General features: G+C 36.0%; 17 non-coding genes across 17 annotated transcripts; all 17 read left to right on the forward strand.

Moving 5' to 3' along the window:
- The first annotated feature begins 247 nt into the window (after positions 1 to 247).
- Positions 248 to 462, forward strand: LOC143984755 (small nucleolar RNA U3). Its single transcript, XR_013275109.1, has one exon. It is a non-coding gene; the product is annotated as a small nucleolar RNA U3 (small nucleolar RNA).
- A 689-nt stretch (positions 463 to 1,151) lies between these two features.
- On the forward strand, positions 1,152 to 1,366 carry LOC143984906 (small nucleolar RNA U3). Its single transcript, XR_013275241.1, has one exon. It is a non-coding gene; the product is annotated as a small nucleolar RNA U3 (small nucleolar RNA).
- Positions 1,367 to 2,055: 689 nt separating this feature from the next.
- Positions 2,056 to 2,270, forward strand: LOC143984576 (small nucleolar RNA U3). Its single transcript, XR_013274954.1, has one exon. It is a non-coding gene; the product is annotated as a small nucleolar RNA U3 (small nucleolar RNA).
- A 691-nt stretch (positions 2,271 to 2,961) lies between these two features.
- LOC143984907 (small nucleolar RNA U3) lies at positions 2,962 to 3,176 on the forward strand. Its single transcript, XR_013275242.1, has one exon. It is a non-coding gene; the product is annotated as a small nucleolar RNA U3 (small nucleolar RNA).
- Positions 3,177 to 3,867: 691 nt separating this feature from the next.
- LOC143985230 (small nucleolar RNA U3) lies at positions 3,868 to 4,082 on the forward strand. The gene has a single exon (XR_013275516.1). It is a non-coding gene; the product is annotated as a small nucleolar RNA U3 (small nucleolar RNA).
- A 690-nt stretch (positions 4,083 to 4,772) lies between these two features.
- On the forward strand, positions 4,773 to 4,987 carry LOC143984908 (small nucleolar RNA U3). The gene has a single exon (XR_013275243.1). It is a non-coding gene; the product is annotated as a small nucleolar RNA U3 (small nucleolar RNA).
- A 689-nt stretch (positions 4,988 to 5,676) lies between these two features.
- LOC143984918 (small nucleolar RNA U3) lies at positions 5,677 to 5,891 on the forward strand. The gene has a single exon (XR_013275251.1). It is a non-coding gene; the product is annotated as a small nucleolar RNA U3 (small nucleolar RNA).
- Positions 5,892 to 6,580: 689 nt separating this feature from the next.
- LOC143984820 (small nucleolar RNA U3) lies at positions 6,581 to 6,795 on the forward strand. The gene has a single exon (XR_013275167.1). It is a non-coding gene; the product is annotated as a small nucleolar RNA U3 (small nucleolar RNA).
- A 696-nt stretch (positions 6,796 to 7,491) lies between these two features.
- Positions 7,492 to 7,706, forward strand: LOC143985240 (small nucleolar RNA U3). Its single transcript, XR_013275524.1, has one exon. It is a non-coding gene; the product is annotated as a small nucleolar RNA U3 (small nucleolar RNA).
- Positions 7,707 to 8,397: 691 nt separating this feature from the next.
- LOC143985010 (small nucleolar RNA U3) lies at positions 8,398 to 8,612 on the forward strand. Its single transcript, XR_013275329.1, has one exon. It is a non-coding gene; the product is annotated as a small nucleolar RNA U3 (small nucleolar RNA).
- Positions 8,613 to 9,307: 695 nt separating this feature from the next.
- LOC143985241 (small nucleolar RNA U3) lies at positions 9,308 to 9,522 on the forward strand. Its single transcript, XR_013275525.1, has one exon. It is a non-coding gene; the product is annotated as a small nucleolar RNA U3 (small nucleolar RNA).
- Positions 9,523 to 10,213: 691 nt separating this feature from the next.
- On the forward strand, positions 10,214 to 10,428 carry LOC143985242 (small nucleolar RNA U3). The gene has a single exon (XR_013275526.1). It is a non-coding gene; the product is annotated as a small nucleolar RNA U3 (small nucleolar RNA).
- A 691-nt stretch (positions 10,429 to 11,119) lies between these two features.
- Positions 11,120 to 11,334, forward strand: LOC143985110 (small nucleolar RNA U3). The gene has a single exon (XR_013275414.1). It is a non-coding gene; the product is annotated as a small nucleolar RNA U3 (small nucleolar RNA).
- A 695-nt stretch (positions 11,335 to 12,029) lies between these two features.
- On the forward strand, positions 12,030 to 12,244 carry LOC143985243 (small nucleolar RNA U3). The gene has a single exon (XR_013275527.1). It is a non-coding gene; the product is annotated as a small nucleolar RNA U3 (small nucleolar RNA).
- Positions 12,245 to 12,935: 691 nt separating this feature from the next.
- On the forward strand, positions 12,936 to 13,150 carry LOC143985011 (small nucleolar RNA U3). The gene has a single exon (XR_013275330.1). It is a non-coding gene; the product is annotated as a small nucleolar RNA U3 (small nucleolar RNA).
- A 695-nt stretch (positions 13,151 to 13,845) lies between these two features.
- LOC143985251 (small nucleolar RNA U3) lies at positions 13,846 to 14,060 on the forward strand. The gene has a single exon (XR_013275534.1). It is a non-coding gene; the product is annotated as a small nucleolar RNA U3 (small nucleolar RNA).
- Positions 14,061 to 14,746: 686 nt separating this feature from the next.
- LOC143985051 (small nucleolar RNA U3) lies at positions 14,747 to 14,961 on the forward strand. The gene has a single exon (XR_013275364.1). It is a non-coding gene; the product is annotated as a small nucleolar RNA U3 (small nucleolar RNA).
- The last annotated feature ends 428 nt before the right edge of the window (positions 14,962 to 15,389 follow it).

Consider the following 15,389-nt stretch of genomic DNA (forward strand, 5'->3'; position numbering starts at 1 on the left):
CTCGGCTTACCAAAAGGACATGCAAAAGAATCAAGATAGCCAATATAAGGCATCAAGAAATGTTACAATTTGAGAGAAAAGAATTGCAAAATTATTTTTCTTTAGAATAGGACATTGGCAAACAGGCATATTAATTATTACTACTTGATTTCTACAAGTAGTTTACATTGGATTTTGACAAACATGTTCACAATTTGTTGAAGGAATAGTGATTAAAATGTTGCTGAAATCTTTGATTTGTCAAGGTAGGACTATGTTTTCAGGGATCATTTCTGTAGAATGCAAAGGGAGAAATGTGCTCGAAAGTGTCCATACTCACCTTCCACGATGATGAATTTTAGGGTTCTTGTCTCATTAGGACTGCTGTTGGCAGTGCTGCTCTCTGCAGATGCTGCCACCATTTGATGACTTGGTCATCTTTCCTGATGGGAAGATGGCTGGCGGGAACTCATTCAGAGTGGTTGTTTGAATGCTAAATGTCTATTTTTGTTTTAAAAACAGCTGAGTTTGCAAGTTTGTGTTTTTGTCTATTTTGAAAACTATGCTTTTTTTTTTTTTGTATTTGTCAGATGGAAAGGAAAAAAATGACATTATACTTCTATGTGGGAAGATTATTTGCAGTGTGACACGCAGTAGCTGCCAATGTTTTTCCTTTGGCTTCTGCGCTTGGAGGAATTGCAAAACTGAAACAACGCTCACGGAACCCAAGGAAAAATTATGGTGCTTTATATGTTAAAAAGATAAAGAAAATACTGTCATCACTGACAAACCATTCTTTCGGAAGCAAAAGAAACATGCCAGACCATTCTGTTTTTAAAGTGGTGGAAACAAAAATACTCCATCTGTGTTTTAGTTTCTCCTGTTACTGCGCTGAACAAGACTGTGAGGTGCTGTTAAAACTTTGCTCGGCTTACCAAAAGGACATCCAAAAGAATCAAGATAGCCAATATAAGGCATCAAGAAATGTTACAATTTGAGAGAAAAGAATTGCAAAATTATTTTTCTTTAGAATAGGACATTGGCAAACAGGCATATTAATTATTACTACTTGATTTCTACAAGTAGTTTACATTGGATTTTGACAAACATGTTCACAATTTGTTGAAGGAATAGTGATTAAAATGTTGCTGAAATCTTTGATTTGTCAAGGTAGGACTATATTTTCAGGGATCATTTCTGTAGAATGCAAAGAGAGAAATTTGCTCGAAAGTGTCCATGCTCACCTTTCACGATGATGAATTTTAGGGTTCTTGTCTCATTAGGACTGCTGTTGGCAGTGCTGCTCTCTGCAGATGCTGCCACCATTTGATGACTTGGTCATCTTTCCTGATGGGAAGATGGCTGGCGGGAACTCATTCAGAGTGGTTGTTTGAATGCTAAATGTCTATTTTTGTTTTAAAAACAGCTGAGTTTGCAAGTTTGTGTTTTTGTCTATTTTGAAAACTATGCTTTTTTTTTTTTTGTATTTGTCAGATGGAAAGGAAAAAAATGACATTATACTTCTATGTGGGAAGATTATTTGCAGTGTGACACGCAGTAGCTGCCAATGTTTTTCCTTTGGCTTCTGCGCTTGGAGGAATTGCAAAACTGAAACAACGCTCACGGAACCCAAGGAAAAATTATGGTGCTTTATATGTTAAAAAGATAAAGAAAATACTGTCATCACTGACAAACCATTCTTTCGGAAGCAAAAGAAACATGCCAGACCATTCTGTTTTTAAAGTGGTGGAAACAAAAATACTCCATCTGTGTTTTAGTTTCTCCTGTTACTGCGCTGAACAAGACTGTGAGGTGCTGTTAAAACTTTGCTCGGCTTACCAAAAGGACATCCAAAAGAATCAAGATAGCCAATATAAGGCATCAAGAAATGTTACAATTTGAGAGAAAAGAATTGCAAAATTATTTTTCTTTAGAATAGGACATTGGCAAACAGGCATATTAATTATTACTACTTGATTTCTACAAGTAGTTTACATTGGATTTTGACAAACATGTTCACAATTTGTTGAAGGAATAGTGATTAAAATGTTGCTGAAATCTTTGATTTGTCAAGGTAGGACTATATTTTCAGGGATCATTTCTGTAGAATGCAAAGGGAGAAATGTGCTCGAAAGTGTCCATACTCACCTTCCACGATGATGAATTTTAGGGTTCTTGTCTCATTAGGACTGCTGTTGGCAGTGCTGCTCTCTGCAGATGCTGCCACCATTTGATGACTTGGTCATCTTTCCTGATGGGAAGATGGCTGGCGGGAACTCATTCAGAGTGGTTGTTTGAATGCTAAATGTCTATTTTTGTTTTAAAAACAGCTGAGTTTGCAAGTTTGTGTTTTTGTCTATTTTGAAAACTATGCTTTTTTTTTTTTTTTGTATTTGTCAGATGGAAAGGAAAAAAATGACATTATACTTCTATGTGGGAAGATTATTTGCAGTGTGACACGCAGTAGCTGCCAATGTTTTTCCTTTGGCTTCTGCGCTTGGAGGAATTGCAAAACTGAAACAATGCTCACGGAACCCAAGGAAAAATTATGGTGCTTTATATGTTAAAAAGATAAAGAAAATACTGTCATCACTGACAAACCATTCTTTCGGAAGCAAAAGAAACATGCCAGACCATTCTGTTTTTAAAGTGGTGGAAACAAAAATACTCCATCTGTGTTTTAGTTTCTCCTGTTACTGCGCTGAACAAGACTGTGAGGTGCTGTTAAAACTTTGCTCGGCTTACCAAAAGGACATCCAAAAGAATCAAGATAGCCAATATAAGGCATCAAGAAATGTTACAATTTGAGAGAAAAGAATTGCAAAATTATTTTTCTTTAGAATAGGACATTGGCAAACAGGCATATTAATTATTACTACTTGATTTCTACAAGTAGTTTACATTGGATTTTGACAAACATGTTCACAATTTGTTGAAGGAATAGTGATTAAAATGTTGCTGAAATCTTTGATTTGTCAAGGTAGGACTATATTTTCAGGGATCATTTCTGTAGAATGCAAAGAGAGAAATTTGCTCGAAAGTGTCCATGCTCACCTTTCACGATGATGAATTTTAGGGTTCTTGTCTCATTAGGACTGCTGTTGGCAGTGCTGCTCTCTGCAGATGCTGCCACCATTTGATGACTTGGTCATCTTTCCTGATGGGAAGATGGCTGGCGGGAACTCATTCAGAGTGGTTGTTTGAATGCTAAATGTCTATTTTTGTTTTAAAAACAGCTGAGTTTGCAAGTTTGTGTTTTTGTCTATTTTGAAAACTATGCTTTTTTTTTTTTTTTGTATTTGTCAGATGGAAAGGAAAAAAATGACATTATACTTCTATGTGGGAAGATTATTTGCAGTGTGACACGCAGTAGCTGCCAATGTTTTTCCTTTGGCTTCTGCGCTTGGAGGAATTGCAAAACTGAAACAATGCTCACGGAACCCAAGGAAAAATTATGGTGCTTTATATGTTAAAAAGATAAAGAAAATACTGTCATCACTGACAAACCATTCTTTCGGAAGCAAAAGAAACATGCCAGACCATTCTGTTTTTAAAGTGGTGGAAACAAAAATACTCCATCTGTGTTTTAGTTTCTCCTGTTACTGCGCTGAACAAGACTGTGAGGTGCTGTTAAAACTTTGCTCGGCTTACCAAAAGGACATCCAAAAGAATCAAGATAGCCAATATAAGGCATCAAGAAATGTTACAATTTGAGAGAAAAGAATTGCAAAATTATTTTTCTTTAGAATAGGACATTGGCAAACAGGCATATTAATTATTACTACTTGATTTCTACAAGTAGTTTACATTGGATTTTGACAAACATGTTCACAATTTGTTGAAGGAATAGTGATTAAAATGTTGCTGAAATCTTTGAATTGTCAAGGTAGGACTATATTTTCAGTGATCATTTCTGTAGAATGCAAAGGGAGAAATGTGCTCGAAAGTGTCCATACTCACCTTCCACGATGATGAATTTTAGGGTTCTTGTCTCATTAGGACTGCTGTTGGCAGTGCTGCTCTCTGCAGATGCTGCCACCATTTGATAACTTGGTCATCTTTCCTGATGGGAAGGTGGCTGGCGGGAACTCATTCAGAGTGGTTGTTTGAATGCTAAATGTCTATTTTTGTTTTAAAAACAGCTGAGTTTGCAAGTTTGTGTTTTTGTCTATTTTGAAAACTATGCTTTTTTTTTTTTTTGTATTTGTCAGATGGAAAGGAAAAAAATGACATTATACTTCTATGTGGGAAGATTATTTGCAGTGTGACACGCAGTAGCTGCCAATGTTTTTCCTTTGGCTTCTGCGCTTGGAGGAATTGCAAAACTGAAACAACGCTCACGGAACCCAAGGAAAAATTATGGTGCTTTATATGTTAAAAAGATAAAGAAAATACTGTCATCACTGACAAACCATTCTTTCGGAAGCAAAAGAAACATGCCAGACCATTCTGTTTTTAAAGTGGTGGAAACAAAAATACTCCATCTGTGTTTTAGTTTCTCCTGTTACTGCGCTGAACAAGACTGTGAGGTGCTGTTAAAACTTTGCTCGGCTTACCAAAAGGACATCCAAAAGAATCAAGATAGCCAATATAAGGCATCAAGAAATGTTACAATTTGAGAGAAAAGAATTGCAAAATTATTTTTCTTTAGAATAGGACATTGGCAAACAGGCATATTAATTATTACTACTTGATTTCTACAAGTAGTTTACATTGGATTTTGACAAACATGTTCACAATTTGTTGAAGGAATAGTGATTAAAATGTTGCTGAAATCTTTGATTTGTCAAGGTAGGACTATATTTTCAGGGATCATTTCTGTAGAATGCAAAGAGAGAAATTTGCTCGAAAGTGTCCATGCTCACCTTTCACGATGATGAATTTTAGGGTTCTTGTCTCATTAGGACTGCTGTTGGCAGTGCTGCTCTCTGCAGATGCTGCCACCATTTGATGACTTGGTCATCTTTCCTGATGGGAAGATGGCTGGCGGGAACTCATTCAGAGTGGTTGTTTGAATGCTAAATGTCTATTTTTGTTTTAAAAACAGCTGAGTTTTCAAGTTTGTGTTTTTGTCTATTTTGAAAACTATGCTTTTTTTTTTTTTGTATTTGTCAGATGGAAAGGAAAAAATTGACATTATACTTCTATGTGGGAAGATTATTTGCAGTGTGACACGCAGTAGCTGCCAATGTTTTTCCTTTGGCTTCTGCGCTTGGAGGAATTGCAAAACTGAAACAACGCTCACGGAACCCAAGGAAAAATTATGGTGCTTTATATGTTAAAAAGATAAAGAAAATACTGTCATCACTGACAAACCATTCTTTCGGAAGCAAAAGAAACATGCCAGACCATTCTGTTTTTAAAGTGGTGGAAACAAAAATACTCCATCTGTGTTTTAGTTTCTCCTTTTACTGCGCTGAACAAGACTGTGAGGTGCTGTTAAAACTTTGCTCGGCTTACCAAAAGGACATCCAAAAGAATCAAGATAGCCAATATAAGGCATCAAGAAATGTTACAATTTGAGAGAAAAGAATTGCAAAATTATTTTTCTTTAGAATAGGACATTGGCAAACAGGCATATTAATTATTACTACTTGATTTCTACAAGTAGTTTACATTGGATTTTGACAAACATGTTCACAATTTGTTGAAGGAATAGTGATTAAAATGTTGCTGAAATCTTTGATTTGTCAAGGTAGGACTATATTTTCAGGGATCATTTCTGTAGAATGCAAAGGGAGAAATGTGCTTGAAAGTGTCCATACTCACCTTCCACGATGATGAATTTTAGGGTTCTTGTCTCATTAGGACTGCTGTTGGCAGTGCTGCTCTCTGCAGATGCTGCCACCATTTGATGACTTGGTCATCTTTCCTGATGGGAAGATGGCTGGTGGGAACTCATTCAGAGTGGTTGTTTGAATGCTAAATGTCTATTTTTGTTTTAAAAACAGCTGAGTTTGCAAGTTTGTGTTTTTGTCTATTTTGAAAACTATGGGTTTTTTTTTTTTGTATTTGTCAGATGGAAAGCAAAAAAATGACATTATACTTCTATGTGGGAAGATTATTTGCAGTGTGACACGCAGTAGCTGCCAATGTTTTTCCTTTGGCTTCTGCGCTTGGAGGAATTGCAAAACTGAAACAACGCTCACGGAACCCAAGGAAAAATTATGGTGCTTTATATGTTAAAAAGATAAAGAAAATACTGTCATCACTGACAAACCATTCTTTCGAAAGCAAAAGAAACATGCCAGACCATTCTGTTTTTAAAGTGGTGGAAACAAAAATACTCCATCTGTGTTTTAGTTTCTCCTGTTACTGCGCTGAACAAGACTGTGAGGTGCTGTTAAAACTTTGCTCGGCTTACCAAAAGGACATCCAAAAGAATCAAGATAGCCAATATAAGGCATCAAGAAATGTTACAATTTGAGAGAAAAGAATTGCAAAATGATTTTTCTTTAGAATAGGACATTGGCAAACAGGCATATTAATTATTACTACTTGATTTCTACAAGTAGTTTACATTGGATTTTGACAAACATGTTCACAATTTGTTGAAGGAATAGTGATTAAAATGTTGCTGAAATCTTTGATTTGTCAAGGTAGGACTATATTTTCAGGGATCATTTCTGTAGAATGCAAAGGGAAAAATGTGCTCGAAAATGTCCATACTCACCTTCCACGATGATGAATTTTAGGGTTCTTGTCTCATTAGGACTGCTGTTGGCAGTGCTGCTCTCTGCAGATGCTGCCACCATTTGATGACTTGGTCATCTTTCCTGATGGGAAGATGGCTGGCGGGAACTCATTCAGAGTGGTTGTTTGAATGCTAAATGTCTATTTTTGTTTTAAAAACAGCTGAGTTTGCAAGTTTGTGTTTTTGTCTATTTTGAAAACTATGCTTTTTTTTTTTTTTTTTTTTTTATTTGTCAGATGGAAAGGAAAAAAATGACATTATACTTCTATGTGGGAAGATTATTTGCAGTGTGACACGCAGTAGCTGCCAATGTTTTTCCTTTGGCTTCTGCGCTTGGAGGAATTGCAAAACTGAAACAACGCTCACGGAACCCAAGGAAAAATTATGGTGCTTTATATGTTAAAAAGATAAAGAAAATACTGTCATCACTGACAAACCATTCTTTCGGAAGCAAAAGAAACATGCCAGACCATTCTGTTTTTAAAGTGGTGGAAACAAAAATACTCCATCTGTGTTTTAGTTTCTCCTGTTACTGCGCTGAACAAGACTGTGAGGTGCTGTTAAAACTTTGCTCGGCTTACCAAAAGGACATCCAAAAGAATCAAGATAGCCAATATAAGGCATCAAGAAATGTTACAATTTGAGAGAAAAGAATTGCAAAATTATTTTTCTTTAGAATAGGACATTGGAAAACAGGCATATTAATTATTACTACTTGATTTCTACAAGTAGTTTACATTGGATTTTGACAAACATGTTCACAATTTGTTGAAGGAATAGTGATTAAAATGTTGCTGAAATCTTTGAATTGTCAAGGTAGGACTATATTTTCAGGGATTGTTTCTGTAGAATGCAAAGGGAGAAATGTGCTCGAAAGTGTCCATACTCACCTTCCACGATGATGAATTTTAGGGTTCTTGTCTCATTAGGACTGCTGTTGGCAGTGCTGCTCTCTGCAGATGCTGCCGCCATTTGATGACTTGGTCATCTTTCCTGATGGGAAGATGGCTGGCGCGAACTCATTCAGAGTGGTTGTTTGAATGCTAAATGTCTATTTTTGTTTTAAAAACAGCTGAGTTTGCAAGTTTGTGTTTTTGTCTATTTTGAAAACTATGCTTTTTTTTTTTTTTTTGTATTTGTCATATGGAAAGGAAAAAATGACATTATACTTCTATGTGGGAAGATTATTTGCAGTGTGACACGCAGTAGCTGCCAATGTTTTTCCTTTGGCTTCTGCGCTTGGAGGAATTGCAAAACTGAAACAACGCTCACGGAACCCAAGGAAAAATTATGGTGCTTTATATGTTAAAAAGATAAAGAAAATACTGTCATCACTGACAAACCATTCTTTCGGAAGCAAAAGAAACATGCCAGACCATTCTGTTTTTAAAGAGGTGGAAACAAAAATACTCCATCTGTGTTTTAGTTTCTCCTGTTACTGCGCTGAACAAGACTGTGAGGTGCTGTTAAAACTTTGCTCGGCTTACCAAAAGGACATCCAAAAGAATCAAGATAGCCAATATAAGGCATCAAGAAATGTTACAATTTGAGAGAAAAGAATTGCAAAATTATTTTTCTTTAGAATAGGACATTGGCAAACAGGCATATTAATTATTACTACTTGATTTCTACAAGTAGTTTACATTGGATTTTGACAAACATGTTCACAATTTGTTGAAGGAATAGTGATTAAAATGTTGCTGAAATCTTTGATTTGTCAAGGTAGGACTATATTTTCAGGGATCATTTCTGTAGAATGCAAAGGGAGAAATGTGCTCGAAAGTGTCCATACTCACCTTCCACGATGATGAATTTTAGGGTTCTTGTCTCATTAGGACTGCTGTTGGTAGTGCTGCTCTCTGCAAATGCTGCCACCATTTGATGACTTGGTCATCTTTCCTGATGGGAAGATGGCTGGCGGGAACTCATTCAGAGTGGTTGTTTGAATGCTAAATGTCTATTTTTGTTTTAAAAACCGCTGAGTTTGCAAGTTTGTGTTTTTGTCTATTTTGAAAACTATGCTTTTTTTTTTTTTTTTTTTTTATTTGTCAGATGGAAAGGAAAAAAATGACATTATACTTCTATGTGGGAAGATTATTTGCAGTGTGACACGCAGTAGCTGCCAATGTTTTTCCTTTGGCTTCTGCGCTTGGAGGAATTGCAAAACTGAAACAACGCTCACGGAACCCAAGGAAAAATTATGGTGCTTTATATGTTAAAAAGATAAAGAAAATACTGTCATCACTGACAAACCATTCTTTCGGAAGCAAAAGAAACATGCCAGACCATTCTGTTTTTAAAGTGGTGGAAACAAAAATACTCCATCTGTGTTTTAGTTTCTCCTGTTACTGCGCTGAACAAGACTGTGAGGTGCTGTTAAAACTTTGCTCGGCTTACCAAAAGGACATCCAAAAGAATCAAGATAGCCAATATAAGGCATCAAGAAATGTTACAATTTGAGAGAAAAGAATTGCAAAATTATTTTTCTTTAGAATAGGACATTGGAAAACAGGCATATTAATTATTACTACTTGATTTCTACAAGTAGTTTACATTGGATTTTGACAAACATGTTCACAATTTGTTGAAGGAATAGTGATTAAAATGTTGCTGAAATCTTTGAATTGTCAAGGTAGGACTATATTTTCAGGGATTGTTTCTGTAGAATGCAAAGGGAGAAATGTGCTCGAAAGTGTCCATACTCACCTTCCACGATGATGAATTTTAGGGTTCTTGTCTCATTAGGACTGCTGTTGGCAGTGCTGCTCTCTGCAGATGCTGCCGCCATTTGATGACTTGGTCATCTTTCCTGATGGGAAGATGGCTGGCGCGAACTCATTCAGAGTGGTTGTTTGAATGCTAAATGTCTATTTTTGTTTTAAAAACAGCTGAGTTTGCAAGTTTGTGTTTTTGTCTATTTTGAAAACTATGCTTTTTTTTTTTTTTTTGTATTTGTCATATGGAAAGGAAAAAATGACATTATACTTCTATGTGGGAAGATTATTTGCAGTGTGACACGCAGTAGCTGCCAATGTTTTTCCTTTGGCTTCTGCGCTTGGAGGAATTGCAAAACTGAAACAACGCTCACGGAACCCAAGGAAAAATTATGGTGCTTTATATGTTAAAAAGATAAAGAAAATACTGTCATCACTGACAAACCATTCTTTCGGAAGCAAAAGAAACATGCCAGACCATTCTGTTTTTAAAGTGGTGGAAACAAAAATACTCCATCTGTGTTTTAGTTTCTCCTGTTACTGCGCTGAACAAGACTGTGAGGTGCTGTTAAAACTTTGCTCGGCTTACCAAAAGGACATCCAAAAGAATCAAGATAGCCAATATAAGGCATCAAGAAATGTTACAATTTGAGAGAAAAGAATTGCAAAATTATTTTTCTTTAGAATAGGACATTGGAAAACAGGCATATTAATTATTACTACTTGATTTCTACAAGTAGTTTACATTGGATTTTGACAAACATGTTCACAATTTGTTGAAGGAATAGTGATTAAAATGTTGCTGAAATCTTTGAATTGTCAAGGTAGGACTATATTTTCAGGGATTGTTTCTGTAGAATGCAAAGGGAGAAATGTGCTCGAAAGTGTCCATACTCACCTTCCACGATGATGAATTTTAGGGTTCTTGTCTCATTAGGACTGCTGTTGGCAGTGCTGCTCTCTGCAGATGCTGCCGCCATTTGATGACTTGGTCATCTTTCCTGATGGGAAGATGGCTGGCGCGAACTCATTCAGAGTGGTTGTTTGAATGCTAAATGTCTATTTTTGTTTTAAAAACAGCTGAGTTTGCAAGTTTGTGTTTTTGTCTATTTTGAAAACTATGCTTTTTTTTTTTTTTTTGTATTTGTCATATGGAAAGGAAAAAATGACATTATACTTCTATGTGGGAAGATTATTTGCAGTGTGACACGCAGTAGCTGCCAATGTTTTTCCTTTGGCTTCTGCGCTTGGAGGAATTGCAAAACTGAAACAACGCTCACGGAACCCAAGGAAAAATTATGGTGCTTTATATGTTAAAAAGATAAAGAAAATACTGTCATCACTGACAAACCATTCTTTCGGAAGCAAAAGAAACATGCCAGACCATTCTGTTTTTAAAGAGGTGGAAACAAAAATACTCCATCTGTGTTTTAGTTTCTCCTGTTACTGCGCTGAACAAGACTGTGAGGTGCTGTTAAAACTTTGCTCGGCTTACCAAAAGGACATCCAAAAGAATCAAGATAGCCAATATAAGGCATCAAGAAATGTTACAATTTGAGAGAAAAGAATTGCAAAATTATTTTTCTTTAGAATAGGACATTGGCAAACAGGCATATTAATTATTACTACTTGATTTCTACAAGTAGTTTACATTGGATTTTGACAAACATGTTCACAATTTGTTGAAGGAATAGTGATTAAAATGTTGCTGAAATCTTTGATTTGTCAAGGTAGGACTATATTTTCAGGGATCATTTCTGTAGAATGCAAAGGGAGAAATGTGCTCGAAAGTGTCCATACTCACCTTCCACGATGATGAATTTTAGGGTTCTTGTCTCATTAGGACTGCTGTTGGTAGTGCTGCTCTCTGCAAATGCTGCCACCATTTGATGACTTGGTCATCTTTCCTGATGGGAAGATGGCTGGCGCGAACTCATTCAGAGTGGTTGTTTGAATGCTAAATGTCTATTTTTGTTTTAAAAACAGCTGAGTTTGCAAGTTTGTGTTTTTGTCTATTTTGAAAACTATGCTTTTTTTTTTTTTTTTTTTTTATTTGTCAGATGGAAAGGAAAAAAATGACATTATACTTCTATGTGGGAAGATTATTTGCAGTGTGACACGCAGTAGCTGCCAATGTTTTTCCTTTGGCTTCTGCGCTTGGAGGAATTGCAAAACTGAAACAACGCTCACGGAACCCAAGGAAAAATTATGGTGCTTTATATGTTAAAAAGATAAAGAAAATACTGTCATCACTGACAAACCATTCTTTCGGAAGCAAAAGAAACATGCCAGACCATTCTGTTTTTAAAGTGGTGGAAACAAAAATACTCCATCTGTGTTTTAGTTTCTCCTGTTACTGCGCTGAACAAGACTGTGAGGTGCTGTTAAAACTTTGCTCGGCTTACCAAAAGGACATCCAAAAGAATCAAGATAGCCAATATAAGGCATCAAGAAATGTTACAATTTGAGAGAAAAGAATTGCAAAATTATTTTTCTTTAGAATAGGACATTGGAAAACAGGCATATTAATTATTACTACTTGATTTCTACAAGTAGTTTACATTGGATTTTGACAAACATGTTCACAATTTGTTGAAGGAATAGTGATTAAAATGTTGCTGAAATCTTTGAATTGTCAAGGTAGGACTATATTTTCAGGGATTGTTTCTGTAGAATGCAAAGGGAGAAATGTGCTCGAAAGTGTCCATACTCACCTTCCACGATGATGAATTTTAGGGTTCTTGTCTCATTAGGACTGCTGTTGGCAGTGCTGCTCTCTGCAGATGCTGCCGCCATTTGATGACTTGGTCATCTTTCCTGATGGGAAGATGGCTGGCGCGAACTCATTCAGAGTGGTTGTTTGAATGCTAAATGTCTATTTTTGTTTTAAAAACAGCTGAGTTTGCAAGTTTGTGTTTTTGTCTATTTTGAAAACTATGCTTTTTTTTTTTTTTTTGTATTTGTCATATGGAAAGGAAAAAATGACATTATTCTTCTATGTGGGAAGATTATTTGCAGTGTGACACGCAGTAGCTGCCAATGTTTTTCCTTTGGCTTCTGCGCTTGGAGGAATTGCAAAACTGAAACAACGCTCACGGAACCCAAGGAAAAATTATGGTGCTTTATATGTTAAAAAGATAAAGAAAATACTGTCATCACTGACAAACCATTCTTTCGGAAGCAAAAGAAACATGCCAGACCATTCTGTTTTTAAAGAGGTGGAAACAAAAATACTCCATCTGTGTTTTAGTTTCTCCTGTTACTGCGCTGAACAAGACTGTGAGGTGCTGTTAAAACTTTGCTCGGCTTACCAAAAGGACATCCAAAAGAATCAAGATAGCCAATATAAGGCATCAAGAAATGTTACAATTTGAGAGAAAAGAATTGCAAAATTATTTTTCTTTAGAATAGGACATTGGCAAACAGGCATATTAATTATTACTACTTGATTTCTACAAGTAGTTTACATTGGATTTTGACAAACATGTTCACAATTTGTTGAAGGAATAGTGATTAAAATGTTGCTGAAATCTTTGATTTGTCAAGGTAGGACTATATTTTCAGGGATCATTTCTGTAGAATGCAAAGGGAGAAATGTGCTCGAAAGTGTCCATACTCACCTTCCACGATGATGAATTTTAGGGTTCTTGTCTCATTAGGACTGCTGTTGGTAGTGCTGCTCTCTGCAAATGCTGCCACCATTTGATGACTTGGTCATCTTTCCTGATGGGAAGATGGCTGGCGGGAACTCATTCAGAGTGGTTGTTTGAATGCTAAATGTCTATTTTTGTTTTAAAAACCGCTGAGTTTGCAAGTTTGTGTTTTTGTCTATTTTGAAAACTATGCTTTTTTTTTTTTTTTTTTTTTATTTGTCAGATGGAAAGGAAAAAAATGACATTATACTTCTATGTGGGAAGATTATTTGCAGTGTGACACGCAGTAGCTGCCAATGTTTTTCCTTTGGCTTCTGCGCTTGGAGGAATTGCAAAACTGAAACAACGCTCACGGAACCCAAGGAAAAATTATGGTGCTTTATATGTTAAAAAGATAAAGAAAATACTGTCATCACTGACAAACCATTCTTTCGGAAGCAAAAGAAACATGCCAGACCATTCTGTTTTTAAAGTGGTGGAAACAAAAATACTCCATCTGTGTTTTAGTTTCTCCTGTTACTGCGCTGAACAAGACTGTGAGGTGCTGTTAAAACTTTGCTCGGCTTACCAAAAGGACATCCAAAAGAATCAAGATAGCCAATATAAGGCATCAAGAAATGTTACAATTTGAGAGAAAAGAATTGCAAAATTATTTTTCTTTAGAATAGGACATTGGAAAACAGGCATATTAATTATTACTACTTGATTTCTACAAGTAGTTTACATTGGATTTTGACAAACATGTTCACAATTTGTTGAAGGAATAGTGATTAAAATGTTGCTGAAATCTTTGAATTGTCAAGGTAGGACTATATTTTCAGGGATTGTTTCTGTAGAATGCAAAGGGAGAAATGTGCTCGAAAGTGTCCATACTCACCTTCCACGATGATGAATTTTAGGGTTCTTGTCTCATTAGGACTGCTGTTGGCAGTGCTGCTCTCTGCAGATGCTGCCACCATTTGATGACTTGGTCATCTTTCCTGATGGGAAGATGGCTGGCGCAAACTCATTCAGAGTGGTTGTTTGAATGCTAAATGTCTATTTTTGTTTTAAAAACAGTTGAGTTTGCAAGTTTGTGTTTTTGTCTATTTTGAAAACTATGCTTTTTTTTTTGTATTTGTCAGATGGAAAGGAAAAAAATGACATTATACTTCTATGTGGGAAGATTATTTGCAGTGTGACACGCAGTAGCTGCCAATGTTTTTTCTTTGGCTTCTGCGCTTGGAGGAATTGCAAAACTGAAACAACGCTCACGGAACCCAAGGAAAAATTATGGTGCTTTATATGTTAAAAAGATAAAGAAAATACTGTCATCACTGACAAACCATTCTTTCGGAAGCAAAAGAAACATGCCAGACCATTCTGTTTTTAAAGTGGTGGAAACAAAAATACTCCATCTGTGTTTTAGTTTCTCCTGTTACTGCGCTGAACAAGACTGTGAGGTGCTGTTAAAACTTTGCTCGGCTTACCAAAAGGACATCCAAAACAATCAAGATAGCCAATATAAGGCATCAAGAAATGTTACAATTTGAGAGAAAAGAATTGCAAAATTATTTTTCTTTAGAATAGGACATTGGCAAACAGGCATATTAATTATTACTACTTGATTTCTACAAGTAGTTTACATTGGATTTTGACAAACATGTTCACAATTTGTTGAAGGAATAGTGATTAAAATGTTGCTGAAATCTTTGATTTGTCAAGGTAGGACTATATTTTCAGGGATCGTTTCTGTAGAATGCAAAGGGAGAAATGTGCTCGAAAGTGTCCATACTCACCTTCCACGATGATGAATTTTAGGGTTCTTGTCTCATTAGGACTGCTGTTGGCAGTGCTGCTCTCTGCAGATGCTGCCACCATTTGATGACTTGGTCATCTTTCCTGATGGGAAGATGGCTGGCGGGAACTCATTCGGAGTGGTTGTTTGAATGCTAAATGTCTATTTTTGTTTTAAAAACAGCTGAGTTTGCAAGTTTGTGTTTTTGTCTATTTTGAAAACTATGCTTTTTTTTTTTTTTTTTTTGTATTTGTCAGATGGAAAGGAAAAAAATGACATTATACTTCTATGTGGGAAGATTATTTGCAGTGTGACACGCAGTAGCTGCCAATGTTTTTCCTTTGGCTTCTGCGCTTGGAGGAATTGCAAAACTGAAACAACGCTCACGGAACCCAAGGAAAAATTATGGTGCTTTATATGTTAAAAAGATAAAGAAAATACTGTCATCACTGACAAACCATTCTTTCGGAAGCAAAAGAAACATGCCAGACCATTCTGTTTTTAAAGTGGTGGAAACAAAAATACTCCATCTGTGTTTTAGTTTCTCCTGTTACTGCGCTGAATAAGACTGT

Source organism: Lithobates pipiens, unplaced genomic scaffold (genome assembly GCF_037356315.1).
Source record: "Lithobates pipiens isolate NorthernLeopardFrog02 unplaced genomic scaffold, aLitPip1_a1.2 Scaffold_16, whole genome shotgun sequence".
NCBI classification, from domain to species: Eukaryota; Metazoa; Chordata; class Amphibia; order Anura; family Ranidae; genus Lithobates; species Lithobates pipiens.